Source organism: Triticum aestivum, chromosome 7A (assembly GCF_018294505.1).
Source record: "Triticum aestivum cultivar Chinese Spring chromosome 7A, IWGSC CS RefSeq v2.1, whole genome shotgun sequence".
Taxonomy (NCBI): domain Eukaryota; kingdom Viridiplantae; phylum Streptophyta; class Magnoliopsida; order Poales; family Poaceae; genus Triticum; species Triticum aestivum.
Window position 1 is genome coordinate 525,139,375 of NC_057812.1, and position 18,490 is coordinate 525,157,864.

The window sequence follows — 18,490 nt, forward strand, 5'->3', positions numbered from 1 at the left end:
CAATACAAGGGGCTCAACACGCGCAGACAAGTGGCAATTTCTTCTCATCTTGAATTATACATGGTTTCTTTAAAAACTATCTTTTTGCACGACAACTTTTTCACCTAAATTCCTCTCTTTTACAGACGATCATCGTGCTACACCCGTCCAGGATACGGCACAACGGAGACACAGGCGCAGACGTGCAGCAGGGACCCGCTCCAAGGATTCTTTTTAGATTAAGACCCTGCGTAAACCTTTTTTACTGTCTCTTGTTGATACATATCCACCGTTGAGAAGGATGCTGACGTCTTGGCATGTGGCCACGCCAGAACAATGCACGTACCTGGACACAAGGGGCTTCTTACAAAGGCCATTATTTAGGCCCGGTTTATACCACAAAGACCGAATACCTTAGGGAGTGTTCGGCGTCGCGAGTTTGGCCCTATATGCATCAGCTCCGAATCATTGTCTTTGGTCAAATGTTGGGTTTGCCCGGCTCCTGTGTTTTGGTGCCTTACGTTCCGCTTTACCGGCTAAGGTAGCACCAGGAGAACTACTGCGATTGTGCCCTGGTTCATCCGGACGAGCACCTCAGTAGAGAAAGCCGAAAACTGACTGTCATGATATAGCGTGAGACTGGTCAACCACTCGATGACCTGTTGGAATGTTAGAATTCCTCCGCCTTAACGAAGGGCCGTTTTCCGGCCAGGCATGTACGCACCCCGGGATCGGGAAAGTGCGGAGCCACCAGGGGCTATTTAGTAGCCCCACTGTCAAACTCCTATGGCTAAGTGAAAGTGCTAAAGCATTATAGTCCGGTTGCCTCGCTCGCTCCGCTATCACCTCCTTAATAGGACCAAGACGTTGGGTTAAGTGTGAACGTGTGTTTTTGCGAGCACCTCCGCATTATATGCGTGAGGGTTGAAGCCGACGGCTGCAATCTTTCAGGTTATACACATGTATACATAAACGGCCGCCCAGGAGGCATCATATTACTTTCAGGCAAAAGTATAAAAATAGCCTTATAAAAATTTATAAAAGCATTTCGCTTACAATGAGATTACATATCACTCAAACATAATATTTTTTGAGCACTGGGTCTCTATCAAACGAGCACCCTCAAGAACTTCTTCAAAGTAGTGCTCAGCAGCCCTTCGACCTATGGCCGAATCCCGCGCTGCAATAGTGGTAGCATCCATCTCCGCCCAGTATGCTTTAACACGGGCAAGGCCATCCGTGCGCCCTCTATGCACGCCGACCTCTTCATCGCATTAATGCACGGCACCACGTCAAGGAACTGCTGCACCAAGCTGAAATAGCTGTTCGGTTTTGACCTTTCCGGCCATAGCTGATCCACAACAGACCTCATGGAGAGTCCGGACAACCTATTTAGTTCGGCCCATTCGGCTAATTGGTCAGTGAATGAAAGCGGACGCTCGGGAGAATGGAATTGTCTCCAAAACAGCTGGTCTACTTCACGGTCTGTCTGACCCTGGAAATACTTGGCCGCATCGGCAGTGCTCGCCGCCAAATCCATATATACATCCTCCGAATTCCACAGCCGATCCAGAGGGGCATACCGTGGATCTCCGAACTTCCTCCACAACATAAAGGATTTCCCAGCTACAATATCCCTGGCTTCCCGCAGCTCCTCCTTCTTTGCCCTCATAGCAGAGCGGAGGTCCTTTCTCGTCACAGCAGACTTCTCAAGGTCCGATGCCTTCGCTAGGTTTTCCTTTTCAAGAACCTGGCAACGATCGGCGGCGGCTTTTAATTCTATGGCCATCTTGGCCATCTTGTCTCGGCTCTCGCCATGCGCGGCCTTCTCGGCTTGCAACTCTTCGGCCGCCTTCAAAGCAGCCGCATTACCCAACCTCGCTTGTTCCTTGGCTCGGGCAAGTTCTGCCCGCAAGGCTTCAATAGTGGCAGCTCCATCTGCAGTCACAACATATTAAAGATACTGGCATCATGCTGCTCTTCCTATGTGGCTTTACCAGATAATGACACTTACCCTGTGCCTCGTCAAGCCTTTTGTTAACAAGCTCGATGTCGGCGTCTGCCGCATCCAACTGCCGTTCTAAATGGGCAAATTCGCTAGTCCGGCTAGCCACCGGAGCTTCCATCACCTGCACATAGAGGCAGTATGGTTATTACCTGGGAATATGATCCTCTGTTCATCGTCGTTTCCGACGACAACCAGAGTCTCAGGGGCTACTATCTACACAGGGCACACCTAGCATGTGCAGGACTATCATACATTCTTTTACGTACCTCAAAGCCTGTCAGTAGACTCATAAAAGCTTCATGCAATCCGCTTTCGGCAGACGATATTCTCTCCATCACTGTATTCATCAGCACAGGGTGTTCATCTGAGATGGCCGCTCGCCCCACCAACTCCCTCAGAACATCCGATCGCACACTAGACGGTGCCGGACTCTTTTGTCTGCTCTCTTCGGGAGCCGGACACTGGGAGCTTCGGGGGTCAATGGGATTATCTTCTGGCCTCACCGGACTCGGAGAGGCCCTCCGCGACGACACTTCAGGGTCGCCCGCTTCCGGAGCGGAGGAGTCCGGAGGAGGCGTTTCGCTCTCCATCATCTCTGGAAGAAGATCCCCCGAAGACGAGCTCATTTGAGAGGGGCTAAGGCCCGAACTGCAAAATATATGCGGTGGTTATTTTCTCAGAAGAAAAAGATGGCATATCTGTACTATTAAAGTATTTCGGGTCACTTACGACTCGCGGGAGAATTGATCCCCCCGCGGACTTTGTGCGGCAACAGCGCCCCCCAAGGTAGGACCCTCTGTGGGAGACTTCTTCTCCCGTTTGGAAGCTTCGGCTTCCGAATCCCCGGGCGCAGTCCTTTTCCTCTTCTGGTCGTCTTCCTTCATGGAGACGCTCGCTCCCTCGGTTAGAATGGGCAGCGTTGGGGGCCCGCGTCCGCCCGCATTATCCTCCACAGTATCTTCCTTCAAGGGCTCCGGGCAAGGTGCGGTCTGGAGCATCTTTTCCAATACCGGATTTTCCAAACCCTCAGGGAGGGGGGCCGAACACCGAATCAACTTCGCCTTTGTTAGCCAGTCCTGGTCAAAAAGCAAACTCTCAGAAATAACTTCGTAACAAAGGAGAGATAGTATGTTCGGCCGGAAGATGCCTTACCTGTTCGGCGGCGCGGTTACTACTCAGGCCCACGTCCTCGGTGATTTCCGGACACTCCACCTGAGGTCCGAAGAATGACTTGTACATCTCCTCGTGCGTCAGGCCGAGAAAATTTTGAATGACACGCGGTCCCTCGGGATTGAACTCCCACAGGCGAAGAGGCCGGCGTTTGCAAGGCTGGACTTGACGAACCAGCATAACTTGTATTACCGCAACCAAACTGAAATCTCCATTGAAGAGATCTCGAATGCGGCTTTGCAGTATAGGCACGTCCTTGGCTGGACCCCGGCTCAGGCCTCTGCTGATCCATGACATCAGTTGTGGTGGAGGGCCCGAGCGGAAAACAGGGGCGGCCGCCCACTTGGCACTTCTAGGAGCCGTGATGTAGAACCACTCCTATTGCCACAATTCAGACACCTTTGGGATGGAACCTTTGGGCCACGGAGCTCCCGTCATCTTGCGTATTGAGGCACCTCCACACGCTGCATGTTGCCCCTCGATCATCTTCGGCTTCACTTCAAAGGTCTTGAGCCATAGGCCAAAGTGAGGGGTAACCCGGAGGAAGGCCTCGCACACGACAATAAATGTCGTGATATGAAGAAAGGAGTCCGGAGCTAGATCATGGAAGTCTAGCCCGTAATAAAACATCAAACCCCTGACGAAAGGATCCAGAGCAAGGCCTAGACCTCGGAGGAAGTGGGAGACGAACACGACATTCTCGTTGGGTTCGGGGGTGGGGACGGCCTGCCCTCGGGGAGGCAGCCGATGCAAAATCTCGGCGGTCAGATATCTGGCCTCCCTCAACTTTTTGATGTCTTCTTCCGTGACGGAGGAAGGCACCCATCGGCCTTGAAGGCTAGATCCGGACATGACTGAAGGTTCGGAGCACCTGACCTGAACTTTGGGCGCTTGAGCTTGAGGTGGGGGAAGGATTCGATTGAGCACGGGAGGGAAAAATAAAAGCCTTGTCCCTTTATAAAGAGGGTGAATATCAAGCGTCCTCTCCGTGTCCGTTTGGACTTGCCTATAATCTAGGAGTCCTAGAAGCGGTTGGGTTACCCACGCCCGTATTGATGAGAATCCCGGAATAAGGGGACACGATCTCTGCTTTAACAAGACGTGCCAAGGAAACCGCCTCGCATGACGCGCTGAGGTGGGATAATGAAACGACTCGGATAAAGGCTTGGCCGTGGTGTGTCACACTACGGAATACGTCAGCAGATTAGATTTGTGTAAATATTATTCTCTCTATGGCAATATGTGGAAACTTATTTTGCAGAGCCGGACACTATCTTTGTGTTCAAAATCTTCTATGAAGTACTTGGAGGAGGAACCCGCCTTGCAATGCCGAAGACAATCTGCGCGTCGGACTCGTCGTCATTGAAGCCTGGTTCAGGGGCTACTGAGGGAGTCCTGGATTACGGGGTGTCAGGATGGCCGGACTATACCTTTAGCTGGACTCCTGGACTATGAAGATACAAGATTGAAGACTTCGTCCCATGTCCGGAAGGGACTTTCCTTGGCGTGGAAGGCAAGCTTGGCGATACGGATATGTAGATCTCCTACCATTGTAACCGACTTTGTGTAACCCTAACCCTCTCCGGTGTCTATATAAACCAGAGGGTTTTAGTCCGTAGGACAACATACACAACCACAATCATACCATAGGCTAGCTTCTAGGGTTTAGCCTCTCCGATCTCGTGGTAGATCTACTCTTGTACTACCCATATCATCAATATTAATCAAGCAGGACATAGGGTTTTACCTCCATTGAGAGGGCCCGAACCTGGGCAAAACTTCGTGTCCCTTGCCTCCTGTTACCATCCGGCCTAGACGCACAGTTCGGGACCCCCTACCCGAGATCCGCCAGTTTTGACACCGACACTACCACTGCTTTCCTCTATGGCTTCGTCATTCTTGATGATTACTCAAGATATACATGGGTGCATATAATCCTCTACAAGAATGAAGTGCAGGATGTCTTCAGACGATTCGCCAATCGTGCCATGACGAACTATGGCATCAAGATCAAGCACATCAGAAGTGACAACGGCACAGAGTTCAAGAACACCGGCCTCGACACTTATCTTGATACATTGGGCATCACTCATGAGTTCTCAGCTCCATACACGCCTCAGCAGAATGGCATCATGGAGCGCAAGAACAAAACCCTCATTGATATGGCTCAGATGATGCTTGATGAGTACAAGTCTCCAAGGAAGTTCTGACCTGAAGCCATTGATACTGCATGCCACGTCATCAACCTTGTCTATCTTCACAAGCTTCTAAAGAAGACATCATATGTGCTACTAACTGGTAAGAAGCCAAACGTCAGCTACTTCAGAGTATTTGGTGCTAGGTGCTCGATCAAGGATCTGCATCACACTTCAAAATTTGCACCGAAAGCACATGAAGGTTTTATGCTTGGGTACGAAAAGGATTCGAACCCCTACAGAGTCTTCAACCTCTTTCACTATAAAGTGGTTGAAACTGTGGATGTGCGGTTCGATGAAACTAACGGCTCGCAAAGAGAGCACCTGCCAAATGTGCTAGATGAAGTATCACCAAGTGAATCCATCAAGCTTATGGGTACTGGAGAAATCATACCTTCAAAGGCTCAAGCTGAAGAAGAACTCATCATTTCTACACCTAATCAACTCGAAGACACTGTTCACCCCGAAGTCAATACTGATGATGAAGACAATGATCATCAAAAGCAAGGTCTTCGTCCAGTTCATCCTCGTGTTGAAAATGAAGTGCAGATTGAGAAGATAATCGATAGTATCAATGCACCTTGTCCGCTCACTCGTTCAAGAGCAACACAACTAGCAAATTTCTATGGGCACTTTGCATTTGTATCTATATCCGGACCAAAGAAAGTTGCTGAAGCCTTCATGGAACCTGAATGGATTCAAGCGATGCAAGAAGAGCTTCAACAATTCGAGCTGAACAATGTATGGGAATTGGTTAAGCGTCTTGATCCTCGGAAGCATAACATCATTGGCAAAAAATGGATCTATCGCAACAAACAAGATGAGCATGGTCAAGTTGTCAGAAACAAGGCTCGTCTCATTGCTCAATGTTACACTCAAGTAGAAGGAATTGACTTCAATGAAACCTTTGCTCCTGTGGATAGGCTTGAAGCCATTCGCATACTGCTAGCCTATGCCAACCATCACAACATCCTCCTGTAGCAAATGGATGTGAAGAGTGTTTTTCTCAATGGCAAGATTGAAGAAGATGTGTATGTTGCACAACCACCTGGATTTGAAGACCCCAAAACATCCTGACATGGTATACAAGATCAACAAGGCACTATATGGCCTCAAACAAGCCCCTCGTGCTTGATATGACACACTCAAAGACTTCCTAAAGAGCAAAGGCTTCAAACCTGGTTCCCTGGATCCCACACTCTTCACGAAGACATATGATGGAGAATTGTTTGTATGCCAGATCTATGTGGATGACATTATCTTCAGCTGCACTAACAAGAAATAAGGTGATGAGTTTGGACGCATGATGCAAGAGCAATATCAGATGTCCATGATGGGTGAGCTAAAATTCTTCCTAGGTCTTCAAATCCATTAACAGAGCAACGGAGTCTTCATATCACAAGAGAAATACCTCAAAGATTGCCTAAAGAAGTTTTGGATGCAAGACTGCAAAGGATACATGATACCAATGCCAACCAAAAGTCATCTGGGCCCCGACAATAATGGTAAAGAGTTCGATCAAAAGGTATACCGCTCCATGATTGGTTCTTTGCTCTATTTCTGTGCATCTATGCCAGACATAATGCTTAGCGTTTGCATGTGTGCCTGATTCCAAGCGGCACCAAAGGACTCGCATCACTTAGCTGTGAAGCGAATTCTACGATATTTGGCTTACACCCCAACACTAGGATTATGGTATCCAAAGGACTCAGAGTTTGATCTAGTTGGATTCTCATATGATGATTATGCTGGTGACAAGGTTGACCGCAAATCCACATCAGGCACATGTCACTTTCTTGGATGATCTCTTGTCTATTGGTCTTCAAAGAATCAGAACTGTGTATCTCTCTCCACTGCTGAATCTGAATACATTGCTGCTGGATCTTGCTATGCTCAGCTTCTATGGATGAAGCAAACTCTCAAGGACTATGGCATCCACTGAAAGCATGTGCCACTTTACTGTGACAATGAAAGCGCCATCAAGATTGCCAATAACCCAGTTCAGCACTCGAAGACAAAGCACATTCAGATCCGTCATCATTTCTCAGAGATCATGTCGAAGGAAGATATTGATATCATTCACGTCAACACTGAAGAGCAATTGGCAGATATCTTCACAAAGCCCTTGGATGAGAAAAGGTTTTGCAAGTTGCGGTGTGAGCTAAATATCTCAGAATCCTCGAGTGTCCTGTAATTAGGACACACATCCTAACGCTTATGCATGTTGATCACTTAGATGTGCAACACACTAAGTAACGTATATCTTCAATCAATGAAGACATACACTCTAAGTGTGAATACATTAATGCATAATTTGACTTCGGAGCGCCACGATAATTGTGCGCCGTGTCTGGGTCTAATACTTCCTATACGGTGGGCAACGCCACCATCACAATTTTTTCGAAGTGTTTCATGTGGCGTCAAAAATTGCATAGTCTTCACATTTGATTTGTCTTCAACATTGGTTTGACTTCGAGGTTTATCTTCACAATGTTGAGTTGGTCTTATATATATATATATATATATATATATATATACATACGTGTTCTGTCCTCTACAACATTCACTTATAGATATGTCTTCATGATTGAATCTTTTCTTGATCTAAGTGAATGTGATCGGACCCTAACCTCTTCTGTGCTTCTACCTCAAATCCTATCTATCCAAATCATATGCATTCTATTGAAACCTGTCGTTTGTCTTCTTTGAGTCCTTGTCAGCAGAAGACAAAGAGACAAACATTTAAATCTGTTTTTAATGCCATATCATTTTTGCCTAAAAACCGGAGAAGCCGGAAGGACCACCCGACAATCCAGGCGTGCATGGGAACATGGAACAACTTTCAATAAGTTGCACACATGCCACATGTACTTCAGATGTGAACCGCCAGGGGCACCTGTGTAATTACATTGTGTCGTTCCTGTCCTTATAAATACACAACTTACCGTGGGCATTATCTCTTCTTCCACCTCTCCACCTCGCACAAATCCTAGCACCTCTGCTAGCTCGTGTAGACGCCAGAGACGAAGCGCTTAGCTGCCGCGACTTCTTCAACGTCGTCCTCATGCCGTCCGGGAACCTCGTCCTATCCGCCGCCGCTGTAGGTCTCTTCTTCCGCCAAGTTAGGGCGCGGGAGATTGAACTGCTCGGCCTCTCTCTCCACCTCGTCTAGCAATTCGTCAGCGGTAATTAAAACTTACTTTTTACTGCCTTTTTGATTTGTCAGATCCATCCACTTGAACCAAAAGTGGGTTCTTCACTTCCAAATATGGATCCATCCTTATCTGCATCTCATATCATGCCAAGTATACTCACATATGCTACACAACTAGTTAGATTCCTCACTTGTACTTATTCATGGATTCGTACAAATCTGGAACCGACTCTCTTCAAATGAGTGAATGTCTTCGCGCTATGTGGTCAACATCTTCAAACTGATTTATCTTCAAAATCTTCTGAGAATGCATATGACCTCTTCCCCTTCCCTCACATCTCTAATGCTGTCATAGGTACATGTCCGTGGGAGAATCCCTTGGTTCTCATAGCCTGCATTCACTTGCAGAGTTCTTACATCGTCATATTCACTCACCTGAAGCCAGTTCCTGTCTGACAAGCAAAATGAAGCCATCCACTGTCTTGAAGCCTTTCAATCTAAATACAATGGCAACAGAGAAATCAGCTAGAAAGGGCGGCAGGCAGGACCGTGGAGATACATCTAAGGATTTGCCTCCAGATCTGTTTGAGTTGTACAAGTCAGATCCATAGGAAAGCTACAACCAGCGCAAGACTCGAATCCAATGGATTCGAAGATATTGGGCAGAAGAATGGTTCATGTACAGATTTGTGACTGCTGAATATGCTGAAAAGAACGCCATCAAGGGCCCATGGGGAGATGTTCTATACAGAAATCTGCAGCCCAAGTCCATGTCTGAAGCCATTGCTCAAGGCTTCTACCCATGCATGGTCCAAGGACCGAAGCCATAGAATGCCGACCCATCATCAATGATATGGTGTCGCAAAGACATTCTTTTCAAACGCAGCTATCAATTTGCCAAGGAGTCAGCTATCAAGAACAAAGAAGGAGATTGGCCTCAACTCCAACCCTAGCCCATCTTCTCTAAGGGCTAATGGCACACGCGATGCCAATCCAAATGTCATCGGCCCCTTCTACAACTTCGATGGCCTTATCTCTCATATAGCTATATAGGGGGCTACGTTGTAGCACTCTGCCGATGATGTAGACTCAGAAGAAGCGCCAGCTCCACCAAAGCCGTAGAAGAAGAAGAAATCAAAGGCTTCAAATCCCTCTTCCTCACTGATATGTCTCCGTCGTATCTATAATTTTTGATTGTTCCATGCCAATATTCTACAACTTTCATATACTTTTGGCAACTTTTTATACTACTATTTGAGAGGCCTTTGGCGAGGCAGAGGCCATTTCTGAAGTGGCAAAGGGATGTATCTATAACCAAGGAAGCGTGGCTCAGGCAACGACCATCTGTCATGAGCAACAAAGTACACGTCAATGAAGAGATCTACTTTAAACAACGTTACAGATAGATATTAACATGTACAAGAAAGGAATGGCTCTCTCCTCTCCCACCTCTCCTCTCTCCCACCTGCTTTCCACCACCAATGGCAATCTCTAGCTGCTGCCACCATGGAAGGCCTCCTCCATTGGGACTTTGCTCCTGGTTTGTCCCTGGCCGATCAGGTGAGACGTAAGTTTGGTTCTACGGTGCACTTCTCTCCTTCTAGGGATACCAAGGAATTCTTTTTGATGGTCTCCTTCTCCTTGGCTTCTTTTCCCCTCACGATTGACTCGGTTGGCTTAGCCCTACAATGTTGCCTTGGGGGAATTTGCTCTGGATTCAATGTTGTTGCTATTACCTCCCGATCATTTCGCTTTTCTGTGGCCAACAACAAGGTGGGGCATTTCATCTACGGGCTAAGGGATCGTGTTTGGCTAGATTTTGTATGCGATTTCCATTTGTTCAATGGCCGTTTTGCTAAGCGCTATTCTGGTTCTCATTGGCATGCGGATCAAGAGTTGGTTGAGATCTTGGATCGTCGCCCTATGGCCATACCCGCTTCTCTTGATTTTCTACGTAATGGTCAATCCAACGATCCATCGTCGGCCAAAGAACTCAGCAAGTTTAACCTTGTTAATTTGAAGCATTGGAATTTCTCTAATACACATGATCATGAGGCCTCTACTTCTTCGTTGGCTGATCGCCATGATAAAATCCAAATTAAATTTGGGGTTGTCACAACGCCATCTCAACAAGGAGATGTTAGCGCATTACCAACGGACCGCCTGGCATTAATGGAGCATTATCTCTCCCAGGCGGAATCTGAGGCTGATATAATTAATGAGTGTATTTCTTTTGGGAAATTCAAATGCCCTCTGCGTGTCCAATACCCACCACTTCCACAAAGTTTCCTCAAGTCTGCTTTCCGCCATGCCCCACCCCATGACATGTGGCCCCCGATGCTTAGCGCTATGCATAAGGCTGATTTAGCCCAGGCAGATTATTCCGCGGATGACATTCATTCTCTTGCAACTAATTGGGTTGCTCTCTGTGCTAGATGCCTTCAATGGGGACACTGCAGGATCGCTTGCCAAGCTCGCCTGATATGCATTAATTGCTCGGGCCCAGATCATAAAACAGGGGATTGCCCAAAATGTAGCAGTCGTGACACTCGCTCCCTACCTGGGTCAAACAAGGAGACTGCAATTATTCCCACGCGATCTTTGGGCCATCCAATTTCCACCAAACGCATGACCATGGCTACTGCGAGGATCGTCCGATGTGCTGATTGTGGATTCTATGGACACGTGGCGTCATCTTGCCGTAGAGCTGCTTTCCAAAGGAAATGGAAATGGGTTGCCAAGGCAATTTTGCCTCCCACCGCCCCCATTCACGCTTCAGCTTCCGCCTCGAGAACCGAACAGGCCACATCCCATCCAGTCCCATCGCTGCAGTCTAACGCTTTGCTGCAGCTTGCCCCATTGCAGTCGCATCCCATCTTCGCACCACCACCCTCTCCTCTGATCCGTTCCACCACAATGGCAAACTACCCACTGAACCCTGTGCCTTTCCTCCCGCCGGGGTTCGCCGTTGAGCCAGGGCCGGCTGATCGTCTTCGGCGCAGCGGCATGGTCGTTGGCCCGATTGCTCCTCTCAGCCATGAGTACCTGGCCATTGCTGAAGCCAGTGAGTATGTGCCCCTGCATCGCCGAGCCACCGTTCGCCATCGGATCACTACTCTGCTTCAAGAATCACAACTTTTTACTACTAAGGTCAGTGATCACCCCCTTGGTGTTCGGATTTTTGGTTTTGTGGATTCCTTTATGAGAGATACTGCCGTCAACACGCCGCTTGAGCTTGAAGATGAAGACCTGTTGATCACCTTCGTTCCACACAATGCGGCTCTTAATCGTAGAGCTGCACCATTTGGGCCTGAGATTTGGATCATGTTCTTCGGGTTTTCGTATGACTACCAAACGGATTATTACATCACTAAGGCCTTGGGTGGATATGGTTCCTTAGTCTCCTGGTATAATCCTCGTCAGGACCGCAGATTCATCCTTCTGAAAGTCAGAGTAATTAGTCTGCGCCTCGTCCCCAAGAGCTTTGTGGTTTGGCAGCTTGGCGGTGCGCGCGACAGCTGGACAGCTGTAGTTACCATCCTTCGCAGCAACGACTGGAATGGCCTCCTCCCTGACGTACCTGCTGCACCTGAGGAACTGCCACCCCCCGATGGCAACCCACATCCGTAGTTTGGTCCTGAACTCACTGCAAAACAGCTATATCAACAGCAAGTTCACAATTGGCTCGTTCAGAATGGTGCGCCCGCAGCTGGCAACAATGCGGCTGAACAAGTGAATGATAATGCTGGCTGGGGCACTTGGGATGCGCCCGCTGCTCCTGCACCCCCGCAAATGCTGCCCTATCTGATGAACTACCAAGCCTGGCTTGCTGCACAGGGTCTAACTGTGCAACATGGGTTAGTCCCTGAAAACAATGTCACTGATAATGCTCTCCAAGCTTGGAATGATTCGATCACTCAGTTTGACAGTTCAAGCTCGACCCAGTCTGACATTCTCATCCTTCCTGATCCAACTATGCAGTTGTCTGACAATGCAAGCTCTGAATTTCTTAACATCACACTGGATATCAATGACCAAGGTGTCAGATTCGGTTTATTTGCTCAAGGTGATGAGATCCTTTCCAGGCTGCTGAATGACCCAATCCCACGCCTGAATCTCAATACCTTCATCTTCCAAGCTGTTAGTCCAATGCTTGCAACTTTTGGGCCTTGGAGGGAGTTGTTTGGTCTGAGAACAAACCCGGTTCAGTTGTCTGTCTTGATCACACAGGATTCTACTGGTCTGAACTTCTCCCAGCAATCAAGCTCTACTTCTGATTTGGTACCCTCTGCAATGACTATTGAGGACCTTTCTGAACCTGCTAGTGTGGTCAACACCATCGAGCCCGCCATGCTGACCAACACTGAGGACGCCCCAATGGACACAGAACAAGCTGTGCACATTCCACCTTTAGACCTTGCTGTGATCTCGGAGGCAACTGCTTCTATGACCAACGCTGGCCTGCGCCCCCGTAGGACCAGGGCTGCTGCCCCTATTTCCACAACTGAAGTGCGCCGCAACCTCCGCTCCAACAAGTACGATGGGTTCAAGGTGCCTCTCCTCTCTGACATCCGCAAGAACAACTCCAAAGTCAAGCCGCGTGTCTTCCTGTCTATTTGGCTCATCAGCTTCTGCTGCTTCTTCTGCTGGTGAGATCCCACCCCCAACTCCTATAGGTACTCTGCAATCCATTGGAGTTAACAGATGTGCCATACCCGCTACTGAACTTTCTGAAGATGCCCTGCTCGCTGAACCTGCTGCTATGTCTGAACCTTCTGCACCTTCGACTGACAGTGATGATCAGGGAGAGGATCTCCCACACACCTCTGCATAACTTTTGGGGTTCTATATGACGTCGTTGAGCTGCTGGAATGTGCTCTCATGGAATATTCGCGGGCTCAATTCTGAGAAGAAACAACTGGCTCTGAATAATGCTATCTCTACCAGTGGTTGTGCTATCGTTTGCCTTCAGGAGACTAAGATGCCTGAGGTTACTTTTGCTTTTATTAAAACTTGTTGTCCTAGACAATTTGATCGTTTTGCTTTTGTCCCTTCGCGAGGCTCCTCTGGGGGGGTTGCTAACTATTTGGAAAAGCTCGGTTTTCTCTAGTACGGTACTCTCGTCTGATCAATTTGCGCTAGCCATCGATTTCGTTAGCACGCAATCATCTCAGCGTTGGACGTTAGTTAATGTGTATGGGCCTTGCACTGGTACTAACAGAGATGTTTTCACGCAATGGTTGTATGATGTTCAAATACCCGGTAATCAAGACTGGTTACTCTTGGGCGACTTTAACAACATGAGAGCTCCGGACAATCGTAATAAACCTGGGGGTAACATTCATGACATGATTACGTTCAATGACATAATTCGTAAGCAGCAACTGATTGAGCTTCCAGTGAAAGGTAGAACTTATACTTGGAGCAATATGCAGATCGATCCTCTGCTTGAGCAGATTGACTGATTCTTCACATCCTTGCATTCGACTAATGTATATCCTAAGACGTTAGTTAAACCCCTTGGCAAGCCTGTTTCTGACCACATCCCTTGCGTTGTCACCATAGAGACCAAAATCCCCCGATCCAAGCTCTTTCGCTTTGAATCCTACTAGACCTTACACCCAGGGTTTATGGACATAGTTAGAGAGGTTTGGGAACGGCCAGTTAGGAACGCAAATGCTTCCACAATCCTTTGCCAAAAATTCAAAGCTCTTCGACACGCTCTCAAAATTTGGAGTAAGAACATTTCTCGTTTATTAGTGGACATCACGAACTGTAACAATGTCCTGGCGGACTTAGACGAGCTGGAGAATAAATGAATCCTTTCAATTCCAGAAATGAACTTCAGACGTATCCTCAAGTCACACCTGATGACACTGCTCAAATATCAAAAACTCTATTGGAAGAAGCGTTGTACTATTCGCTGGATCAAGTTTGGAGATGAAAACTCCAAGTTTTTCCAAGCTGTGGCCACGGAATGATATCGCCAAAACAATATCTCCTCACTCAAGCTTGAGGATGGAACATTGGTTGACGATCATCCTGCAAAAGAGGCCCTCTTGTTTCAAACCTACAAAAACCGCCTGGGTACGGTCTCCCCTTCGGACATGAAATTTCATCTTTCAACCATTATCCCCCATGCTACCAATCTTGACCAGCTTACCACTCCTTTTTCACATGAGGAAATTGATAATGTGGTCAAAGGTATGCCTCCGGACCGTGCACCTGGCCCAGATGGCTTTAGTGGGGCGTTTTTGAAAGCATGCTGGCCCATCATTTGACATGACTTTTATGCCCTATGTGATCAATTCTATGAAGGTACGTTGGATGTCACTAGTATCAATGATGGCCTTATCACACTTATACCTAAGATCAACTCTCCAGAAATAGTCAATGATTTCAGACCCATTACTTTGCTCAACTGCTGCCTCAAGCTAATTACCAAACTGCTAGCAGACAGACTTCAACCTGTCATTCTCACCCTCATCCACCGGAATCAGTATGGGTTCATTAAAGATCGTACTATACAGGATTGTCTGGCATGGGCTTATCAATATCTTTATCAATGCCAAAGCTCGGGCCGGCCAATCATCGTTCTTAAACTTGATTTCGCCAAAGCATTCGATACTATCGCGCATGAACCGCTGATCTGCATTATGCAACAGATGGGTTTCAATGACAAGTGGATCTCCTGGATCAAATGCCTCTTCTCCTCGGGTCGCTCGTCTGCCCTTCTTAATGGGGTCCCAGGCCGGCAGTTCCTTTGCCGATGCGGTGTGCGGCAAGGTGATCCTCTGTCCCCCCTCCTTTTCGTCCTCGCAGCTGAGCTACTTCAAGGTGCGGTCAATGATGCTTTTCAGCGTGGAGATGTCAGCCTGCCTCTTCCCTGCAATGGGAAAAATGATTACCCAGTGATTCAATACGCGGACGACACCCTCCTTGTCCTACCTTCCTGCCCGCAATAGGCAGCCCATGTCAAGAACATTCTTTCTGACTATGCATCCTCAATTGGCCTCAAAATTAACTTTCACAAGTCAGCGCTCATACCAATCAACCTGGATGCAAGTGCGACATCTAGCCTCGCCACCATTTTTGGTTGCACTATAGGTACAATGCCTTTCACATACCTTGGCCTGCCGCTTGGCACTACAAGACCAACCATTCAAGAATTCATGCCTCTAGTCTGCAAAATGGAGCATCGTCTCACTGCCACGATCGCTATGATGTCCTATGGGGGTCGCCTCTCCTGGCTCAATGCATCGGTCACATCCCTTCTGGTGTTTGCCATGTGCATGCTCAAGTTCCCTCCGAAACTAATCGAAATTCTTGACAAGATTAGAAGGAGATGCCTATGGACAAAGAAAACAAACCAAGGCGACAAATGTAATTCACTTGCAGCCTGGGAACTAGTGTGCAAGCCCAAGTGCAAAGGTGGGTTAGGAGTGATCAACATTAAAATCCACAACGAAGCCCTCCTATTGAAATTTTTACACAAGTTCTATAACAAACTGGACGTACCATGGGTTACTATGCTTTGGATAATCAATATGCCAACCAGGTGCCTCATGCGGTTGATTTGGCCGGTTCTTTCTGGTGGAATGACATTCTCAAATTAATGCCCATTTACCAAGGGATCACCCGTGCCCAAGTCGTTGATGGCTCGACTATGTTGCTTTGGAAAGACTTGTGGTCAATTGATGTGCTACAAACATCGCACCCCCGTGCCTTTTCATTTGCTCTGCATGAAGACATGATGGTCACTGACTTCTGGGCCAATGAACTGCAAGAAACCTTTCACCTACTGCTGTCTGCTTGTGCGCTCAACGAGGTGCAAGATGTTCAACATGCAGCATCCCGTATACACCCATCCAAAACAATATCTGATATTTGGCTCTACACTTGGGGGACAGTTGAGTACAAACCAAAAGACTACTATAACAGCTTCTTCCGTGATGCAACAGTTCATCCCACTTTTCCGCTCCTTTGGAAATCAAACTGTATGATGAAAATCAAAGTATTTGGATGGCTGCTACTACATGACAGGTTAAACACACGTGACATGCTGAGAAGAAGACACTATGACATCGGGAATGACTTCACATGTCTCCTTTGTGGGCAGAATACTGATGAGACTCTCGAGCATATGATCTTCACCTGCCAGTTCAGCGAAAGGTGTTGGGCCAAGATAGATGTTCACTGGACTGATTTTCAAAATAGGTTTGATGCGTTGCAAAACGCACGACCCAACTAGCCCAATCCTTTCTTCATTGAAGCATTCTTCACTGCTGCCTGGAGCTTGTGGAAGGAAAGAAACAATAAACACTTCAGAGGCGTAGCCCCAAGCATTGCATCTTGGTTCCATCAATTCAAAGAAGACTTGGGGCTTCTACAACATAGAGTTAAGGGTACACGTAGAGCTGCCCTGCTTTCATACTGTGACACACTTAGCTAAGTCCTGCCGTGTTTCCTTCTACCCTCTTAACTTACTTAGAGAAAAAGTGTATAGCACTGATCCTGGCGTAGTTGGCCCCACCCTTGGTGGTTACACCAAGAGTGGATTGGATGTATGTAAGTGGTATGTCTATGTAAACACCCCATTTATATATATATGAAAATATACAGTGGGAGTTCTCTCCCACTGTCAAATTCCTCAAAACTTTTTATACTATTTTTGGGGACTAACATATTGATCCAGTGCCCAGTGCCAGTTCCTGTTTGTTGCATGTTTTATGTTTCGCAAAAAAACCATATCAAATGGAATCCAAATGGGATAAAAACCGACGGAGAATATTTTTGGAATATTTGGAGAATATGGGAATAAAATCAACGTGAGACGGTGCCCGAGGGAGGCATGAGGCAGGGGGGCGCACCCCACCCCCCTGGGCACGCCCCTGACCCTCATGCCCCCCCGTAAGGCAGTTAATGCCCTTCTTCGGCCGCAAGAAAGCTAATTTTCAGGAAAAAATCATGGTGAAGGTTTTGATCCAATCAGAGTTACGGATCTCCATATATATATATATATATATATATATATATATATATATATATATATATATATATATATATATATATATATATATATATATACGAAACGGTGAAAGGGCAGAATACCAGGACGCAAAAAACAGAGAGTGACAGAGAGACAGATCCAATCTCGGAGGGGCTCTCGCCCCTCCCATGCCATGGAGGCCAAGGACCGGAGGGGAAACCCTTCTTCCATCTAGGGAGGAGGTCAAGGAATAATAAGAAGAAGGGCCCCCCTCTCCCCTTCTCTTCTGGTGGCACCGGAATGCTGCCGTGGCCATCATCATCATCATCATCATCATCATCACTTCAATCTTCACCAACACCTCTACCGTCTTCACCAACATCTCCATCACCTTCCCCCCTCTATCTACAGTGGTCCACTCTCCCGCAAGCTGATGTGCCCTCTACTTGAACATGGCGCTTTATGCTTCATATTATTATCCAATGATGTATTGCCATCCTACGATGTCTGAGTAGATTTTCGTTGTCCTATCGGTGGTTGATGAATTGCTATGATTGATTTAATTTGCTTGTTATTATGTTGCCATCCTTTGGTGCCCATCATATGATCACGCGCGTGGATCACACCATAGGGTTAGTTGTATGTTGATAGGACTATGTATTGGAGGGCAAGAGTGACAGAAGCTTCAACCTAGCATAGAAATTGATGCATACGGGATTGAAGGGGGGCCAATATATCTTAATGCCATGGTTGGGTTTTACCTTAATGAACATTAGTAGTTGCAGATGCTTGCTAATAGTTCCAATCATAAGTGCATAGAATTCCAAGTCAGGGATGACATGCTAGCAGTGGCCTCTCCCACATAAAACTTGCTATCGGTCTAGTAAAGTAGTCAATTTCTTAGGGACAATTTCGCAACTCCTACCACCAATTTTCCACACTCTCTATATTTACTTTATTGTGTCTTTATCTAAACAGCCCCTACTTTTTATTTA